The 12,036-nt window shown below is 39.5% G+C and overlaps 1 long non-coding RNA gene across 1 annotated transcript in view; it reads right to left on the reverse strand.

Moving 5' to 3' along the window:
* The window catches only part of LOC141052638 (uncharacterized), a 58,517-nt gene extending 47,136 nt beyond the window's left edge, over nucleotides 1-11,381 (reverse strand). The window contains exon 1 of the long non-coding RNA XR_012220871.1: nucleotides 10,620-11,381. This is a non-coding gene — a long non-coding RNA (uncharacterized lncRNA). The remainder of the gene's footprint in view (nucleotides 1-10,619) is intronic.
* Between the last annotated feature and the right edge of the window lie 655 nt (nucleotides 11,382-12,036).

Below are 12,036 nucleotides of genomic sequence, written 5' to 3' on the forward strand. Positions count from 1 at the left end.
GATTTGGTTTTTCATAGTCATTATTCTTGATTAAATTTAAGGTCCAAGTTCGAACATAGTGTATTTTGGAGAGACCCTTTTTACATTTTACAGGTCTCTACATAGAATTCTATTGGGAGTACCTTGTTCTGTCATTTTTGTTCTTCTCAGTTTTCTTATAACAATATTTGACAGGATGAGTCATCTTAATTCAAAACTGCCTGGTACGAAATCTTCAGGTTCTTCTAAAATTCCAAAGCACAATAGGGACCTCAAGACTAATTTTGGTTCTTTAAGGGACTCGGTTGATTTATTGAGTCCGATCAAGTCTTGGTCTCCTATTGAGAGAGATCGCTCGCAGTCTTCTACCAAGACTCTGTCCCCTTCTTTGTCCACACATAAAGCTTGCTTGGCAGAGCTAAGTGGGGACCATCCTTCCTCATTCACTCATATGGAATCCATGGACCTTTCTTCCTCTTCAAAGAGGAAGGGTTACTCGGGTTGGGGAGTAACTCAGTCCTCCACTAACAATTCTTCAGAAGAGGACTTTAATAATTACTCCCCCAATCCCAGTCCAAAAAAATCCAGTCCGAGGACTGAGTAAACATCTGTGTCTTCCCCGTCTTCATGTGCCTGTCATGATGCAAATTCACTTGAGGCTTGTATGAATAGTCTCGTTGATAAAATTAGCACCAGGTTGTGTCTCGATATGGAGAACCGGACAAAAAATTTTCAGGAAACTTTTGAAATTTTCACTTCTCGGTTGGACAACCATGAAGTCAGGATAGGAAAATTAGGGAAAACAAATGCATTTTCCCTGAAGGAACAGACTGACTCCAAGTCAGACATATGACAATTGAAGCTTAAGTTGGCAGATTTAGAAGATAGATCTCGTCGTAACAACATTAAAAGCAAAGGTATATCTGGGGATATTTTGCCCATTAAGCGCCCTGATTTTTTTTAAAGTGATTTTTAGGAGGATGATCCCAAATCTTTCGGCTACTGATCCCATTATAGATCTTATTCATCGTCTTCCTAAGCCTTCATCTTTCCCTAAAGACCTCCCTAGGGATGTTATAATGAAAATACACTTTTACCATGTTAAAGAGAGAATACAAAATTTGGTAAAACTTAAAAGAGGATTCTTGGAACCCTATCAACATCTTAAATTGTTTGCTGACTTGTCCAAGGCGACCATAGAGGGTCAGAAACAATTTAAACCACTCACTTCCATTCTGAGGGAGAAGGACCTTGCTTATAAGTGGGGTTTCCCTCTGAAGCTTATTTTCAATTCCAGGGGTAAAACTACAATTTTTCTTACACCTGAAGTGGGTCTCCTTGTTTTGAAATCCAACGGAGTTGTTTCTTCTGCTCATGCCTCTACTTCCACACATCCAGGTCATGTCACTTGAGTCCAAAATGTCGCTTCATAAATTGAATACCTGGGTTTATTATTCTATCTATTAGGTATTAATATTGTATGATATTGCACTTCTGTTGTTCATTTGTTTACTCTGTAATTGGAATAGAGTTAGACATTTGCTATTGGTACTGAGGAGGGTCTCCTTAGTCTTGCGCTTCACGGACTTTCCCCCCGGTGCAAGTAGGAGAGCCTTTTTATTGGTTTCCCTCTAGTGTTCTAGTGCTTTAAAGTTTGTAGTTTTCTTTGTATTAGCATTTTTGGTAGTGGTCTATTTTTCTTGTTCATTTCCAGCTGGTGATAGCCAGCTAATACCAATTTTTTTCCTTTCTTTTTTTTCTTTCTAATGGTAATTAATTTGTTTACCTACAATGTGAGGGGCCTTAATAGACCACATAGACGCTTCTCCTTTCAGAGAGAAATTAATAAATTTGCTGTGGATATGGTGTGCCTGCAAGAGACTAAATTTAAGCTGAATAATCACCCTACTTTGGCCCTGAAAAATGACCCACATAGTTTTGAAGCCTCCGGCTCCTCTAAAAAAGCAGGGGTTATGACATTGATCAGAGATTCCTTGTCGTTTAAACTGTTGGAGGAGTTGGTTGATACAAATGGTCATTTTCATGTCCATGTTTGCAAGCTAAATTCACAAACTTACACAATTGTAAATGTTTATGCTCCCAATAAGGGTCAGGTTAAATTTTTAGATAAATTATTGAATAAAAATGAATCACTTAAAAAAGGCATTCTTTAACTTCTATGTGATTTCAATTTGGTCCCCGATAATTTGCTTGATTCCTCTTCCACACTGTAACAACCCTGCTGGCATCACTACATGGCCTCCCATCCCCGCACACCAACTTACTTTCTGCTTCAAGCCATGCTGTGAAATCTGTCTGTTGCCAGCCCTGAGCTCCATGTGCTATGCCTCTTGTTTTCCTGCTTGCTCTCCATGTTTCCTGACTGTGTGTATAGGGGGGCGGCGCCTGAACTCTCTGGTTCTTATGCAGTCAGGGTGCACCTGGGTAATCTGTCCCTGACCAATCACCTGGAGCCCTTGACTATTTAGTTTCACCACTCCCACTGAAACATTGCCTGTGCAATGTCTAAACTCAGTTAGCTCCTTGCTGCTGAGCCAGCCAGGCCCTGTCTTGCCTTCTCTGAAGGCTCTTACTGCGTACTCTTGTGTCTTGGTACCTTGCCTAGCATTTCTCTGTCCGCCTGCCAGGAGGCTGAATATCCTGGCCCTTGAGTCCTGGTCCTTGTGTCTTTGTGTCTCTGTCCGAACTCAGTCTTACCTTGTCTATCAGTTTCCCTTTCTCCTTGTCTGTGGCTCCCTTCCTTGCTGTGTCTTTCCTTGTGTCCTCCCTGTCTGTGCATCTGCACTCTAGCCGCTCTGTCTGCACTGCTCTTGCTGCCACTGCAGAACCTCTTGCTGCAGCTTCTCTCCACAGACCTTGTGGTTCAGCTTTGCTCCATTCCTGCTGCCACTGCAGAACCTCTTGCTGCAGCTTCTCTCCACAGACCTTGTGGTTCTACTTTGCTCCAGTCCTGCGGCCGCTGCAGAACCTCTTGCTGCAGCTTCTCTCCACAGACCTTGTGGTTCTGCTTTGCTCCATTCCTGCTGCCACTGCAGAACCTCTTGCTGCAGCTTCTCTCCACAGACCTTGAGGTTCTGCTTTGCTCCAGTCCTGCTGCTGCAGAACCCCTTGCTGCAGCTTCTCTCCACAGACCTTGTGGTTCTGCTTTGCTCCAGTCCTGCTGCCGCTGCAGAACCTCTTGCTGCAGCTTCTCTCCACAGACCTTGTGGTTCTGCTTTGCTCTACTCCTGCTGCAGAACCTATTTGTGCAGCTTCTCTCTCCACTCCTGCCTTCACCTGCACCTCCTGTGTGAACAGGTCCAAACCTGTTCCTTCTTATTTCACTCTTGCCTGCCTGCATCCATACCTGCACCTCCTGTGTGAACAGGTCCAAACCTGTTCCTTCATATTCCACGCCTGCCTGCATCCATACCTGCACCTCCTGTGTGAACAGGTCCAAACCCATTCCTTCATATTCCCTGCCTGCCTGCATCCATACCTGCTGTGTGAAGAGGTCCCTACCTGTTCCTTCTCAAGCCGTGCCCGCCTGTCCTGTGTCTCAAGCCGTGCCCGCCTGTCCTGTGTCTCAAGCCGTGCCCGCCTGTCCTGTGTCTCAAGCCGTGCCCGTTTGCCCAGTGTCTCCAAGCCACGCCTGCTTGCCCTGTATCTGTCGTACCTTCTTGCCCTGTGTCTCAGTCTGCCTGTCAGTCACATCTGTCCAAGTGACTTGTCTCCAAGTGGGATCAGCAGCCACAGCCAGACACCACCCTGGAGTGGCACCCGACAGCTATCTGCCGCACAAGCCTGACCTCACCATCAGAGGCTCCAATGAAGACCAAGGTAGCTGTCGCAGTCACGCCCCTTCCAGGGTAGTCTGGTCTGTGGCACAGTGGGGCCACAACCCCCGGTTCGCGCCATTCAGCCTAGGCGCGAGCGGGACACACAAATAGATTTAAATTCCCCTCATTAAATAATTGGATCTTTAAACACAAGCTTTTTGACATCTTTAGATGTTTACACTCTACTTCGAAGGAGTACACATATTTTTCTGATGCTCATTTGTCAGCTTCTCGAATTGATCTGATGTTGTCAGATGTTTTCTCCTTACCTAGATTTTCCTCCATATCTATAGGTAACAAATCTATTTCGGACCATGACCTTGTAGTTGCCAAATTGATAGAAGGTCATTCTATAAATAGTCAATTGCTGAGGAAATGTAATGCCTCTATTTTTCAAAATCCTAGATACCATGAAGAAATATCCCAAACTCTTAACCTTTATTTTTTTGAAAATGTGTATGACCCTTCAAAACCATTCCTCCAATGGAATGCAGACAAGGTAGTTCTTCGCGGCACTCTGATTCATATTTCCTCACGGATTAAAAATTTTAATCGAGAAAAGATTAAGCATTTGCAAGCCTTGATCAAGGAGAAGGTGACAGAGTTGGCATTAGCCAATAACCTTACCCCTTGTGCCAAAACTTTAGCTGACTTATCCAATCTTAGGAATGAATTGAGGGCCACGATTTTTTCATTTTATGACTCTGCGGTCAAATAGTCAAAATTCAATCAGTATATGTCCCTTAACAAGCACACTCGCTTTATGTTTAATAGGATTAAAAAGGCTAGAATACGTAATAGAATTGACAAGATTAATACTCGTAAGGGAATTTCTCTGACCCACATGCAAGACATTGCTAATGAATTCGCAAAATGTTTTAATAAGATATATAACTTGCACTCTGATCCCTCTCTGCCCGTTCCAGATGTGAAATCTTTTCATGACCTTTTGTCTTCTATCAATCTTCCAAAAACTGACTCCACAAATGCAGACTTTCTGGCGGCCCCTTTTACTGCAGATGAGATTAGTGGGACAATAAAACAATTGAAATCACATAAGGCCCCTGGTCCTGATGGGTATAACAATAATTATTATAAGTCATTTAGTGAAATTCGAGTCCCCCATTTGACTCAAATTTTCAATGCTGCTGCATCCGTTGGTTCTTACCCTAGGGAGAATTTAGAGGCTACGATTATTCTTATTCCCAAGCCTAACACAAATCCTGACCAAATACTTAATTACCGTCTCATTTCCCTGATTAATACCAATCTCAAAATATATTCCAAAGCCTTAGCTAATCGACTTAACCTTATTTTACCCAAATTGACTTCCACGGACCAGATTGGATTCATTAAACATCGGCAATCGATGGAAGGTACCAGGAGGCGGATAAATATTATTAAATTAATTAATTCCCAAAAACTCAACTCCACTTTAATTTCCTTAGACGCAGAAAAAGCTTTTGATCGTTTAAATTGGACTTTCCTCAAATGTTCCCTTCAAAAATTTGGTTTTGATTTGGATATTATAACTAAAATTATGGCCCTATATGCTGACCCTCAGGCTAAGAATTATGTTAATAACCATTTTTCTTCCCCATTTAGTATTTCTAATGGTACCCAACAGGGTTGTCCTCTTTCCCCATTACTTTTTGCCCTTGCCATAGAACCCTTAGCCCAACTCATTAGAGATAATCCCTCCATAGAGGGAATTAGAACAGACCATAAAGAATTTAAAATTATTTTATATCCCGATGATATCCTCCTCTCCCTTACTAATCCTTATCGTTCTATTCAACATTTACAGACTCTTCTTCGCGAATTTTCATCTTTTTCATATTTTAAAATAAATGAATCCAAATCAAAAAAATTTCATTTTAACCTTACTGATTCTCAAATCCAAAGTATAAAGGATGTTTCTCCTTGGGGATGGGCGGAGAGGGACATTGTGTATTTAGGCCTAAAATTTTCTAGAAACCTTAATTCCCTGATTCTCAGAAATTTGGATTCCCTTATTGCTTCTCTAAACAACTTAAATTTTATGATGATAAAGAGATATCTTGGTGGGGAAAGTGCCTTATTGTAAATTATTATTCCCAAGATCCTCTATGTCTTTAGGTCCCTTCCCTTACTTATCTCTACTTCCTATTTAACCAGTTTGCAGGCACACCTCAATCTTTTTATTTGGGGCAACAAGACTGTATAAACATAAATTACGTGGTGGTATGGGCCTCCCCAATATATCAGCCTATTATTTTTCTAACTTAATTAAACAAATATCCAATAATTTGGGCAAAAATATTAAGTTTCCCAACCAATAATTAAACTATCCTACAAAATAGCTTAGGAAACTATTAAAAAATAGACAATTCTTAATAATAATAATAATAATAATAATAATAAATTTTATTTCTATAGCACCGGATAGAAAGGAAAAATACAGGGCGCATCCACTGTGTAAAATCCGTATCAAAAAACACATTAACAGAGAAAAAGGAAGGTGCTCACCTATTGGGGTTGTGAGAAAGTCACAACACCCATAAACGCATGAGAAGCAGCAGCAAGTCTGCACAGGGTCCTAGGACAAATTTGCAAAAACGGCGTGAAAGTGCAATGAGGACTGCGCTTCCTTCTGGTGGAGTACAAGGTTCTTTATTCAGCCAACGTGTTTCCTGAGCCTACTGGCTCACTTCATCAGGGCAGATTACATTGAAAGATAGTGAAACATTCTTATAGAGAAAAAAAAAAAAGGAGGAATTGGCGCCAATGCAGGGTTAAATGACATCAACAAAGGTCAAAAACAAAAAAAAAAAAAAAAAAAAAAAAACTCAAAAACAATGAAATTTTATTACAAACATAAAAACACTACAATAAAAGTGTATTAAAATAAGAAAAAGTATAAAATTATGCAAAAATAAAAATAGAACAGAGTGCTATGGATCACGGGGTAAAAAGTGGCTAAGGTTAATGAAAAAAAAGGGGGGGGTGAGACCTCAAGGAGTATTAGAGCCTGGCTCATGAAGTGCAGATGTATACTGTAAAGTGCAAGTACCAGGTATTAGTCCACTAAACCATTGGATTTAGCTGAAGTGGTTTAAGAAAATTTTTTTAGAAATTATTTGTTTTATAGAAATCAAAATAACTTGAAGTGGTATTAGAACCTGACTAATAAAGTGCAAGTGCAGGTTGTAAAGTACGAGGTATTAGTCCACTGAACCATTAGAATAAACAGAAGTGGTTTGAAGAACATTAAAGGAATTGTTTGTCAATTTATTTTATAGGAATCAAAATTCAAAAAAATAACTTCAAATGGTATTAGAACCTGGCTCATAGCGGGCTATAAGGTGCAATTATAAGGTATTAGTCCACTCGACTATAAGACTGTAATGATGTTTTTTTTGTATGTATTAGTCCATTATACCATTAAACTTTAATGATGTTTTTTTTTTTGTAAAGAAATTGTCTTTTCATTTTATTTTGTAGAAAGAAAATCAAAATCGGACATCAGAAAAAAAAAAAAAAAAAAAAAAGGGGCATAAAATTGGGTAAAATGTAATAAAAGTGTATGAAAATCACAATAAGGATAAAATCAAATGAAAGCATCATTGATAATATTGAGGCCATAGGAGCCAATTGTCTTCAATTTATAGATCCAATAGACCTCTTTTCTGTTTAATGCTTGGGTTCTATTGGAAACGTGTTCAGGGATGTGTTCTATAGGAAAAATGATGGCTTTAGAGAAATTTCTTTAGTGAAATGAATCAAAGTGTCGTGACAGACCATGTTGTTGATATCCAGTTTTAGTGTTGTGTCTATGTGAGTTCATTCTACAATGAAGGGGTTGTGTGGTTCTCCCAACATACAATTTAGGACAAGGACACAGGATAACATAAATAACAAAGGCAGACACACAGGACAGGTGATTAGTGATGGTGAATTTTCCTGAGGTGAATGGATGTGAAAAGATGAAAGTATTATGGGCAATATTACTGCAAAGGCTACACCTGGGCCTCTGGCATCTAAAAATGCCTGGTGTCAAGCCGGTATGATTGTCGGGAGTATATTGGCTCAATCTGCTAGGGGCCAGATGATTTTTTAGTGATCTGGCCTTCCTAAATGTAACAGTAGGTTTGTCAGGAAGAACTTTATTAAGTACAGGATCTTTTTGGATAATGTACCATAGGTCCCCTAGTATATTTTTAATCTCCTTATGTTGAGAGTTGTAGGTAGTGATAAAATTGGTCTGATAGTTAGCATGTGTATCTTTTTCTTTAGATCTCCCACTTAAAAGAATTTGCTGGTTAAAATTTTTTGAAACATTATTAAAAGTAGAATGAACCAATTGGGAAGGGTATTTTTGAGCCAGGAATCTTCCCTTGAGGACCTCAGCCTGATTATTAAAATCCTCATCTTCTGTACAGTTCTTTCGGATTCTCTGAAATTGATTATGAGGAATGTTAAAAAGCCATTTAGAATAGTGGCTGCTCTTAAAATGGACATAACTATTGGAGTCTACCTTCTTAAAAAAAGTTTTGGTATAAATTTTGGAGTTTTTTATATAAAAGGTGATATCAAGGAAGTCCATCTGGGTATTACTAATGTGGGGGGTGAACTCCAAACCCCATATGTTGTTCTGTATGGAAGAAGTAAAGACATCAACTGGAATAAAACTGGTGTCAAAGATTAAGAATAAATCATCAATGTATCTTTTATATAAAACCACGCCCTCTAGAAATGAATCAATGGTAATAAAAGTATTCTCAAAGACCCCCATAAAAAGATTAGCATAAGTTGGCGCGACCCGTGATCCCATAGCGGTGCCTCTGATCTGATGATAAAAATCCCCAAGAAAAGTAAAAAAGTTATTATGTAAAATAAAATCCATCCCATTAAAAATAAAATCCTTTTGAGGGTCAGACAATCGACTGTCAGTAAGTAGAAATGTTTTAAAACAGCTCAAACCCAGTTGGTGATCAATATTGGAATACAAAGCAGATACATCAAATGAAATAAAAACATAAGAATTTTTCCAAGGTATATTGTTAGTTAGGTTGATCAATTGTGTAGAATCCTTTAAAAAACTGGGGAGCTGTAGGACATGAGGCTGCATGATTCTATCTATATAAAATGATAAATTGCTGGTGAGAGAGTCAATACCTGAAATAATAGGTCTTCCTGGTGGATTAATGGTACTCTTGTGTATTTTGGGTAAATGGTACAGGAAGGGAGTAGAGGGGTTCTTAACTGTTAAAAACTTCCTTTCATGGTCATTAAGAACCCCAGAATCATGCACCTTTTTGATAAAATCATTGTAAATAACGGTAGCTTGGGGGATGGGGTTCTGGGGGATGGGCAGATAACATTTTTTGGCAGATAAAATTCTAAAAGCCTCATTCACATAATCAGTTTTATCTTGGATCACTATCCCTCCACCTTTATCTGCCGATTTGATAACTAAATTCGTGTTTTTCTCCAATCTTTCCAATGCCATACGTTCTATTGAGGACAAATTCCGTTTTACTGGTATATTTTGTGTAGGTAGTGTATTAAGACGATCCAATAGAAGATCAGAGAATGTTTCTACATGATGTCCTCTACTTTCTAGTGGGTAGAATGAGGATTTCCCTCTGACATCAAGGTGGAAGGAAGAGACCACTGTGGTGTTCGAAGTGTCAGGGTTAGAATGAACTTTTTTGAGTTCAAAATGTCTCAGTAGGGTAAGTTTCCTAATGAATTTTTGGGCATCAAGAAATAATTCAAAACCACTGCTTTTATTTGTGGGGCAGAAGGAGAGTCCCTTGCTTAATAACCCTTCCTCATCCGGGGACAGGGGGTGAGATGATGAATTAAAAACATTTGATTTTATGGATTGTCGCTTTTCCCTTTTTTTCTTTGCTCCTTGGCCTCTGGCTCCTCTATAGGATTTTTTCTTTTTAGTGTGACCTTCTGAAAAAAAGAAGGGATATCTCTTTTTGCTTGGGGAATGGGATTGCATGCAGCTGGTAAAAAGGACACTGCTGCTGATGAACCAGCAGCTGAGTTGTCAATAATGACCTGGTCATTAATGATCAACCTCTTTTCAGTAGAAACAGCAGGGAGTTTGTCTATACAGGAGGTAGTAGGGTTGTCAATATTAAGAACAATGAGATCAGTGGTGACCGGAGGATCAAGATCAAAGACCTCAGTAGTGTCTAATTTTGCAGGGGTGAGCGGGGGGTCAAAGAAAGGTAGGGGGAAGGAGGAAGACCTCCTTCTATCAATAATTAGTGCTGCCATGTCATTGGCAGAATTAGGAGTGACATTAACAGTGGGTATGGAAGTAGGGCTTTCCCCACATGACTTGAAGGAATTGATGTTGGAGTCCATCAATTCAGAAAGGGTACGTGTGGGCATAGTAATGGTGGAAGGAGTAGGTGTAATAGGTACAGCTGGCCCAGGGGGATCCCTCGGTTTGCTTCTAGGGTGCTGGTTTTTCCCTCTATTGCTATTAATAAAGACTCTCCCTGGGTTGGTGTTCATGGAGGAGTGAGTCTGAGTGTTAGGAAAAAAAAGGGGGGGGTTTTTAATGTGAGAAAAATTTTTAAAGTGAGAAGAATTATTAGGAACTACAGAGCTTTCTTCTAGAATGGGTGAGTCAAGGGTAGGGGAGGAAGGGGACTCTCTGTCCCTGCTCAATTTCTTTGACTTTTTTACAATTGTATCATGCTCCAAATTAAGAGCTGCAATAGAAATACTAGAATTGATTTTTCTAAAGAGAGGGTGATCAGAGAAATTGGATAACATTGCATTAGTTTCCAGTACCTTTTCTGCTGCAATCTGAGCAAGAGTAGTCCTTTTCTTATGTAGGCAATGTAAAAGCCTCTGCATACAGTCATACTGAATATCCTCCCATTCATCTGAGAATGCAAGATCTTGCGGAAAAGGTGTCTGTAAAGAAATCCTGAGTCCTTTAGGACAGATGTGTTCGTCCATATATATAGCTAGAAATCTAGCGTGTAGGCTGTTGGAGATTTTTTCTTTGATGGAATCTTCTAAGGTGTGGAAAAGGGTCCTCATGGTCCTGGTGTCGTCCTCCGAAAAGGCTACTTGTGGGATCTCCTCCTGGTTGACCGGGTGGATTTTGCCAACCACCTGTAATATGAGGCGTTCTCTGGAGAGAAGGCGATGATTGAAATAGTCCATAACGGATCCTGGACAGTGGAGCAGCTCCTGAGAAAATCACCGAACGCTGAGCCCCCGCCAAGGGACACGAGTGAACTGTGAATAGAAAGGAAAAATACAGGGCGCATCCACTGTGTAAAATCCGTATAAAAAAACACATTAACAGAGAAAAAGGAAGGTGCTCACCTATTGGGGTTGTGAGAAAGTCACAACACCCATAAACGCATGAGAAGCAGCAGCAAGTCTGCACAGGGTCCTAGGACAAATTTGCAAAAACGGCGTGAAAATGCAATGAGGACTGCGCTTGCTTCTGGTGGAGTACAAGGTTCTTTATTCAGCCAACGCGTTTCCTGAGCCTACTGGCTCACTTCATCAGGGCAGATTACATTGAAAGATAGTGAAACATTCTTATAGAGAAAAAAAAAAAAAAAAAAAGGAGGAATTGGCGCCAATGCAGGGTTAAATGACATCAACAAAGGTAAAAAAAAACCTCAAAAACAATGAAATTTTATTACAAACATAAAAACACTACAATAAAAGTGTATTAAAATAAGAAAAAGTATAAAATTATGCAAAAATAAAAATAGAACAGAGTGCTATGGATCACGGGGTAAAAAGTGGCTAAGGTTAATGAAAAAAAGGGGGGGGTGAGACCTCAAGGAGTATTAGAACCTGGCTCATGAAGTGCAGATGTATGCTGTAAAGTGCAAGTACCAGGTATTAGTCCACTAAACCATTGGATTTAGCTGAAGTGGTTTAAGAAAAATTTTTTAGAAATCATTTGTTTTATAGAAATCAAAATCTAGCAAAATAACTTGAAGTGGTATTAGAACCTGACTAATAAAGTGCAAGTGCAGGTTGTAAAGTACAAGGTATTAGTCCACTGAACCATTAGAATAAACGGAAGTGGCTTGAAGAACATTAAAGGAATTGTTTGTCAATTTATTTTATAGGAATCAAAATTCAAAAAAACAACTTCAAATGGTATTAGAACCTGGCTCATAGCAGGCTATAAGGTGCAATTGCAAGGTATTAGTCCACTCGACTATAAGACTGT

This window comes from Dendrobates tinctorius, unplaced genomic scaffold (assembly GCF_039654945.1).
Source record: "Dendrobates tinctorius isolate UK_male_01 unplaced genomic scaffold, ASM3965494v1 ptg000162l, whole genome shotgun sequence".
NCBI classification, from domain to species: Eukaryota; Metazoa; Chordata; class Amphibia; order Anura; family Dendrobatidae; genus Dendrobates; species Dendrobates tinctorius.